Genomic DNA, 7801 nt, shown 5'->3' on the forward strand with positions numbered 1-7801 from the left:
GAGGGAAGGCTCCCTGGAGGAGGCAGCCTTGGAGCTAAACCCTACAAGGCTGTGCTCCAACCCACGCAAGCCTCCACGCACAGCTGATTGTGTTCCGCGGGAAAGTTTTGGATGGGAAGACATGGGATTACAAAGGACTTCGAACATCAGGCGAGGAGCTTGATCCCCAGCAGGGGAGGGTTCCCGACAGATCTGTGTGTTTGGAATCTTACGTGGGCGCTGGTGAGGGGGAAGGACCAGAGGGGGAAGACTGAGGGTCGAGAGGCCTGGAAGGAGGATGGGCATGGTTCCGGCAAAAAAGGATGAGGCCTAAATCCAGGCACTGGGTGAGGAGCAGATATGAAAGGAAGGCCAGAAGCAGGTTTGGGTCATGTTCAGTCGAAGGGGCCTGAGTCCCTGCGGCAAGGACCCAGGCGCATCTGCGGATTAAAGACAAAGATGGCCAAACGACTGTCTCTGTGTGGTGGGGCAGAGGGATGCCGAAGCTGGGAGAGGATGAAGTCTCCCCAGAATACAGCAGACAGCAAGACTGGAGACTGAGCCCTTAGGGCCCCAACATCTAAGGGATAGGCAGAGCAGAGAAACCACAGAGTTAGGAGGGGAAGCAGGCAAGTGTGGTGCCCCAGCAGCGGTGGTGGTTGTGGTGGTGGTGGTGGTGGGTGTCAAGGAGGAGGGGCACAGCCCATGGAGTCACTAGCTGCTGACAGATTGAGAGGACTGAGCCATGCACATCGTGAGGGAGGGAATCTGAGAGTGGAGGCTAAGGACGCAGGACTTGAACGTTCTGAGCACCCTTAAGCAGGAGTGAGGAGGGAAGCATGGGGACCCCAGCTGGGAGCCTAGGGGAAATAAGTGGCACCTTCAAGTGGGGTAATTTGAGGCAGGTTTGCTACAGGGCATATGCAGTGGGCAGCATTGGGGAAACCAAAGGGGCGAGCACCCATGGAGAGCCATTACCATCTCCTGGTCCCCCTGACCAGACAAAGGGAAAGAAGAATGTTAGAGCCCAGGGATAGATTTACGTGCACAGGGCCTTTCGTCAAGGGATACAACCAGCAGAGGCGATGCTATGGGAAGGGATGCAGGAGGATTAATATCCCATTCTCTCCCTTGGCTTCATCTTCGCCAGTGCCTCCTATTGGCCAAACCCACCTGGAACCCAGAGGACAAGGCTGTCCATTGATGCCGTCTGTAGAGGTCAGCCTCTGGGGGCACGGAGTGGAGTGGAGAAAGGGAAGAATGAAGCCAGGCATGTGCAGAGAAGCAGGGGAGAGAGTCACGGGGGTGGGGGAATGTGAGACGAGCATTTGCTGTGGATTCCTGTGAACTTCACTTTATCATGGAAGAGACCTCAGCCTGTGGCCAAGGGAACAGGTAATGGAAAGCCCTGGGGAGGCATTCTCTTTTCTAGACAGGTGCCACACCTACAGGAAGGAGGACGAGCTTCAAGGACAGGCAGGGGACATGAGACCATCATGGTTCAGACTTGAGCAGGAGGAGGTGGGGTCTGGGGCAAGGTCACGGACATGGAAGATTAGAGTGGTCTGAGCCCAGAATCTGTGAGGCCAAGACATCCAGTGGATGTCCCACCCAATGGAGGGTCCTAAGACAGGGAAACCTCCAGAAGGCGTGGGGGGGGGGGTGGCCTCTCCTTTCGCTTGTCCAGAGCTGCAGAGCCCATAGCTTCTCAATTGTAACGAGTTCCCTTCTCTTCACTCTCTTCCATACTCAGTTCTCACCCTGTCTCCTCCTCCGAGAAGCCCCACCAGCCCCCATCCCTGCCTCTGACCTAGCCCTGATCTAATGGGGACGTCTCAAGGGATGGCACCGGGCACATTCATGTCCCAGCTCCTGGGTCCTGCTCTGCACTGAGATCTGTTTGGTATAGCCATTCATTCGACCTACTGTGAAATAGATCTATGCTAGACACTGGGGATTCAGTGGGGGGGGGGGGCAGTAAGGATCACGTGGAGTGAAGAGGCCATGGGAGCCCAGAGGAGACTGTGTGAAGCCTCAGGGACAACTTCCTGGGAGAGAAGAAGGCAGAGCTTCCAAAGTGGTCTTCTCCAACCTCAGACAGATCAGCTTTTCCGCACTAAAACCCTCCAGTGGCAGCCACCATGCTTGCGATAGAATCCCAGACCCTGTGTCCCCTTGAGACTTGGCCCGCATCACCTTCCTCCACCTCCCACCCCTTGCTCGCTCTGTGCCCAGCACCCTGGCTTCGTCGCTGTTCCTGTCATCAGCTTGCCCCTTTCTCCTCTGGGCCTTTGCACTTGCCATTCCCTCTACCTGGCACCCCCCTCCACTGGCTGTTTGCTCCTGCTTGACTCCTTCTCCTTCAGGTCTCAGTTGTAATGTCCCCCAACTCAGTGAGGCCTGTCCTGCCCCCGACACTGAAATCTCTCCTTCCCTTATGTCACACTCAATGGTTCTTATTTGTCTGCCTTCTTGTTTCTGGTCTGTCTCCCCCATCAGGGCAGGGAACAGCTCTTTGTCGCCTCTGGCTCTAAAAGGGCCTGGCACCAAGTAGGCAGTCAGTAATGTTTGTTCAATGAATGAATGAAGGTGAGAAGAGCTAGAGGGTCCGAGTGAACTGCCAGGTGAAAGAAGCCTTCAGGGTTTGAGAAAGGTGCTCCCTCCGGTGGATGCAACCTGTGCCAAGACTGGGAAGGCTGGGAGACAGAAGTGAACCTGGTAAGGCGAGGACAGTGTCACTCTGGGCACTGGGGAGCCATAGAGGGTTGGAACATGAGAGGGCCCTAGGGAGGCAGTAGCCAAAAGAAATAGTTGAGCCTATAGCCAACGGCCCCTGGAGTCCACCCTTCCCACTTTTGCCCAGGGCCCACACCCAGCAGCCCCCACCCCTGCTGGTTCTTTTTGGACTCCCATGGCCCACTGTCTGGGCATAAGGCCCTGGCCCCAGTTTTGGTGCCGAGGGTGGGACTGTGGTCCCGGGAGGAGAAGCCGAGGGCATGTTCTCAGGTTCCTGGTCATCAGCCCTGGGCCCGGCAGCTGTATCTTGGCCTGGCCCCAGGTCCTGTGTCCCCGGGGACTGAGCTCATTGAGGAGAAATGCAGTCCTGGGCCAAGGCGGCCGGCAGGGGCAGGGGAGAGGGCTCCAGCTCACCCCTACCCCCACCACGTTGGGAACTGTGTGGCAGCCCACTGCAAGGCTGTGGGAATGGTCGCTCCAGACTATCCTGTCCCCCAAGGATCCTGACACCTTGGTCTGGATCTGCCACTGTGGCTGGAGGGTGGCAGGAAGCTGGAGCCAGGAATCCATGTTCTGGTGGCTGAGCCATGGGGACTTCAGAGAGGGACCAACACACAGTAGGCACTCTGTAGACTTTCTTTCTTTTGTGCCCACTCAACTCCCCATGCTGGCCTCGCCTGTGTTTTTACTATTATTGCTCCCTCTCTGTCTCTGTTTGCCACAGACTGGAAGCCACCAGATCAGCAGAGTCACAGACTCTAGACTTCCTGTCTAGCAAAATGTGGGTCTAGGTTCCTTGGTTGCTCCTTCTGATGGGGAGCTCAGCACCTCTTAGGACATCCATTCCAGCAAAAAGTCCTTTCTCAGATGGGTCAGGGTTAGAGCTAGCCTACCTCCTAAAGCCCCTACCTTTGCCCCTGGACCCCCAAACCCATTTATGGACCCCCCAGACCTCCAGAATGGTACTGAAGAAAGTGGTCTGGATCCCCCTATGGCAGCCCTTCTGGGCTGGGCATCCTAACTCCTTCAGCCAATTCCTGAGTCACCAAACCCTCCCATGTTACCCCTTCTGTGTCCATACCATGCTGTGTGATGCCTGGTTCCTGCGAAGCTCCCGGTCTAGGTGAGGAAACAGAGCAGGACACAGATATCCCAGCCACTTATGGATAAGGCTGGTAGAGAAGGAGGGTGCTGGGAAGGCCCAGGGGGCCTCTGCCTGGAGGGGCAGAGAGGGCTTCCTGAAGCTGGAAACTTTCTTTTCCTTTCTTTCTTTTTTTTTTTTTAACAATTTTATTTATTTATTTCAGAGAAAAGAGAGAGAGCAAGCATGAGCAGAGGCAAGGGTGCCGGTGGTGACAGAGGGAGAAGCAGACTCCTTGCTGAGCAGGGAGCCCGCCACGTGGCTGGATCCCAGGACCCCGGGATCCTGACTTGAGCCTGAGGCAGACGCTTAACCGACTGAGCCACCCAGATGCCCCTGGAGCTGGAAACTTGAGGAATAAATGGGAGTTCCCCAGGTACAGGAATGGGGGGAGGGTTGGAAGGCATGCTAGAAAGAGGGACCGGGACCGGCATGGGCAAAGGGGTGGCACGGGTGAGAAATAGCAGAGCATTCCCTGTAACTAGAAGAAAATATATTTTTGAAGAGAACGCATTTGCTGTGAGTTCCTGCTGGGGGAGGAAGCAAAAGGGTCCTTTTAACTTGCTGGGTATCCCAGCAGAGGGAAGAACCTGGGCAAAGGCCATGAGGGTGCAAGGCCTGCTGGGTGAGGAGGGAGTGACTCATTGTGATGGGGGGGAGGGCTGGAGAGGGTATGGACAGGCTAAGGGCTCTGAAAGCAAAGCCAGGGGTTGGGGGGGGGGCTTGGATCTCCTCCTGGGGTGATGGGCACGGGAAGGGACTGAAGCTGCCCCTGCCCTAGGGCCTGTTGACTCAGCACGCTCACTGTGAATCAGGCTGTGCCCCTTCTTGTGCAACTTTCGTCCTTTTTGCTGCCCAATCCCCAGTCCCGCCCCGCCCCACCCCTCACACTCTGTGTGGCCTGGAGTCACTCAGACCTGGGTTCTAACATCAGGTCTTCCTCTAGAAAGCCTCCAGCAAGTCACCGTAAGACGGGCAGGTACTCCTTCCCTGGGGGAGCTGTATCCAGAAATGGGACGGGCAGAGCAGCCTCAGTTCCTGTCCCCAGGGGCCTATCTACACCCGCCAGGCCAGGCTCTGGCCAGTCATTCAACTTGCCCCCTTGGCTCTTCATGCTTCTTCTTTCTCGCTAACAGTACTTCTCGGCCTCCATCCCCTCTTCCTCTTTCAGCCTTTAAAAATCATCTAATATATTAATGGATGAATGGATAAGCAAATATGGTATAGCCATTCAATGGAATATTAGTCGGCCATGAGAAAGAATGATGCTACAGGGAGGAACCTCAAAAACATTATGCTGAGGGAAAAAAAGCCAGACACAAAAGGCCCCACATTGTCCAACTCCATGTACACAAAATGTACCCAGGCAAATCCACAGAGGCAGAAAGCAGATTGGTGGCTGCCAGGGGCTGGGGGAGGGGGCTGGGCAGTGGCTGCCCTTGGGGACAGGGCTGCCTTTAGGGGTGATGGACGTGTCTTGGAAGTGGATAGAAGTGATGCTTGCGCTAAAGGTCTCTGAGCTGTACATTTTAAAATGGTAAGTGGTTACTTTTATGGTATGTGAATTTTATCTCAGTTTAAAAAAAACCTCAGAGGAAATCATCAGTCCCTGCCCAAACCAGTGGGTGAACGTGTGGTGGGCACCAGGATATTCACATCATCTCAAAGTATCTCCCCACATGATGCCGATATCGATTTACTACGGGAGGAGGGGTGGGAAGAGAATGGTACGGCAACAGTAGGGAAACCTGGCCAACCTCACTCAAGTGATCAAAGTCTAACCTCACCAATGGTGGGAAATGACGTCAGGTACCTCCGGATACGAGACGCTGGGGAGGACCAGCATCACCTCTGCGGTTCCAGACAAAGACACACACCCTGAACCGGGTCAGGAGGAAGCAGCAGGCCGGCCTACTGGGGGACATTCTGTGAAATGGGTGATCTCCACTTTCCAAAAATGTTACTATCAAAAAGATGGGGAAAAGCTGAGGAACTGATTCAGATTACAGGACACCAAGAGACATGACCATTTCAAGAAACACACGGTCAGGGGTTAGATCCTGGACCAGCGAAGAAACACGCTATAGAAGATGCTATTGGGGCAACAGAAAACTTGGAACACAGACTGAGGGTGGCAGCTGTGGTCTGTCTGGGCAAGAGAACACGCTCGTGCTCAGGGAACACACAGTGGTGTATAAAGGAACATCACATCCACAACTTGCTCTCAAAAATAAAAAGGCATATTGGGGCACCTGGGTGGCTCAGTTGGTTAAGCGCCTGACTCTTGGTTTCCGCTCTCGGGTCAAGATCTCTGGGTGGTGAGGTGCTCAGTGGGGAGTCGGCTTGGGATTCTCTCCCTCTCCCTCTGCCCCTCCCCCTGCTTATGCAGGCTCTCTCACTCTCTCAAAATAAATAAAAGCTTTAAAAAATTAAAAAGGCACATAGATATGTGTGTGTGTCCATATATATATGATTATAAAGCAAATGTGACAAAGTGTGGAAAGAGTTGGTGAATCTGGACAAAGGGCACATGGAAATTACATTACTCTACATTTGAAATTATTTTAAAATAAAAAGGTTAAAAGTTGCCTGAAGATCTCGGGGTGCCCTTGTGACTATCTCCCACCATGGCTTCCCCATGCTCAGCCCCAGTGTTCAGCTGCACATAGGCGACCCCCAGGCTCCATGGATTCACCCCCAAACCATTCCTTCCCCCTGCAGCCTCACCACCAAGCCAAATACCAGGGAGGCACCCTGGCCTCCTTCTCCTCCTCCTCATCCCAGGCCAGTGTGGCCTGACCACTCCTTCTCCTTTCTCTGCTCCCTCCTGTGGGTGCAGGCCTGTGTCTCTGCTGGGATGTTTTCCCTTTAATTCATCCTCCCTGGCTGATCTCCACTGGACCCTCCTCTGGGAAGCCCTCTCTGGGGGAAGAAGGTATACCCCCAGTCCCTGGAACAAAGTCAGACATCGAGCTGGAGCTTTATATCTACTTGTTGAATAAATGAATGAACAAATAAGCAACTACCATCAGGCAGAGCCCTCACCAACCCCTCTGTATGCCCATCCCAGACTCCCTCCCTCTGGCCCAGCTCTGAACCCACAGAGCTGGGGGTGGGGGGTGGGGGTCTGTGTCCAGCTTTTTCTTCCCCAGACTGAGGGCTCCTCCAGGGCTGGGCTTGGGGCCTCTCGGGGTCCCTATTATCACCACAGAGACAGAGTGGGCTGCTCCGCAGCTTTGCAGCAAGACTGATTTTGGAAAAGGCAGTTGATCAGATTGAGCGAAAGCTGAGCAGCAAAGCTGGGTAGGGTATGGGTGGGGCTGGGGGCTGGGATGGAACTTTGGAGCTTGTGCTGGGTAATAAGGAGCTTTCTAGGAGCTGAGAGTAAGAAGGTGTGTCTCTGTGTGTGTGTTCGCCCACATGCATGAGGCTCCCGTCTGAGGTCTGAGGCTGCAAATGCTGCCGCCGCCTCAAGGCCTGGCTGGGCCTGAGCTTTGGACTTGTGTTTTATGTTTTAAGTCCCCATGAAGCTCCGTGCATGTGTCTGCGTCTGTGCCTGGTAGCTGTGTGTGCATGAGCTTCTCAGGACGTGCTTGGCCTCAGTTTTGAGATATCTGGAGGTCTGCGTTTGTGTCCTGGCTCTGCGTGTGTCCCCGGCTCTACGTGTGTGTTGGGAGCCGGGGTGTTCACGAAGCCGGTGTGTCTGTCACTGCGGGTTCAGCCCACGCTTCACCGCATGGCCCGCCTGAATTTCCTAGGGTCTGCGGGTCCCACGCTGTGTGGGTGGAGGGTGGGCAGCGACCCCGGGAAGCCGGTTGGGGGTGGGTGGGAGTGGGGTGGTGTGGTGGTGGGGGGGTGCGGGGGAGCGCAGGGCCGGCCCCGGGGCGGGGCGAGCCTCCCAGGGCTGGGGGCGGGGCAGCCCGGCAGCCTCACTTTGGCGAAGTT

Source organism: Ursus americanus, chromosome 14 (assembly GCF_024610735.1).
Source record: "Ursus americanus isolate L20-20 chromosome 14, mUrsAme1.1.p, whole genome shotgun sequence".
Lineage (NCBI taxonomy): Eukaryota > Metazoa > Chordata > Mammalia > Carnivora > Ursidae > Ursus > Ursus americanus.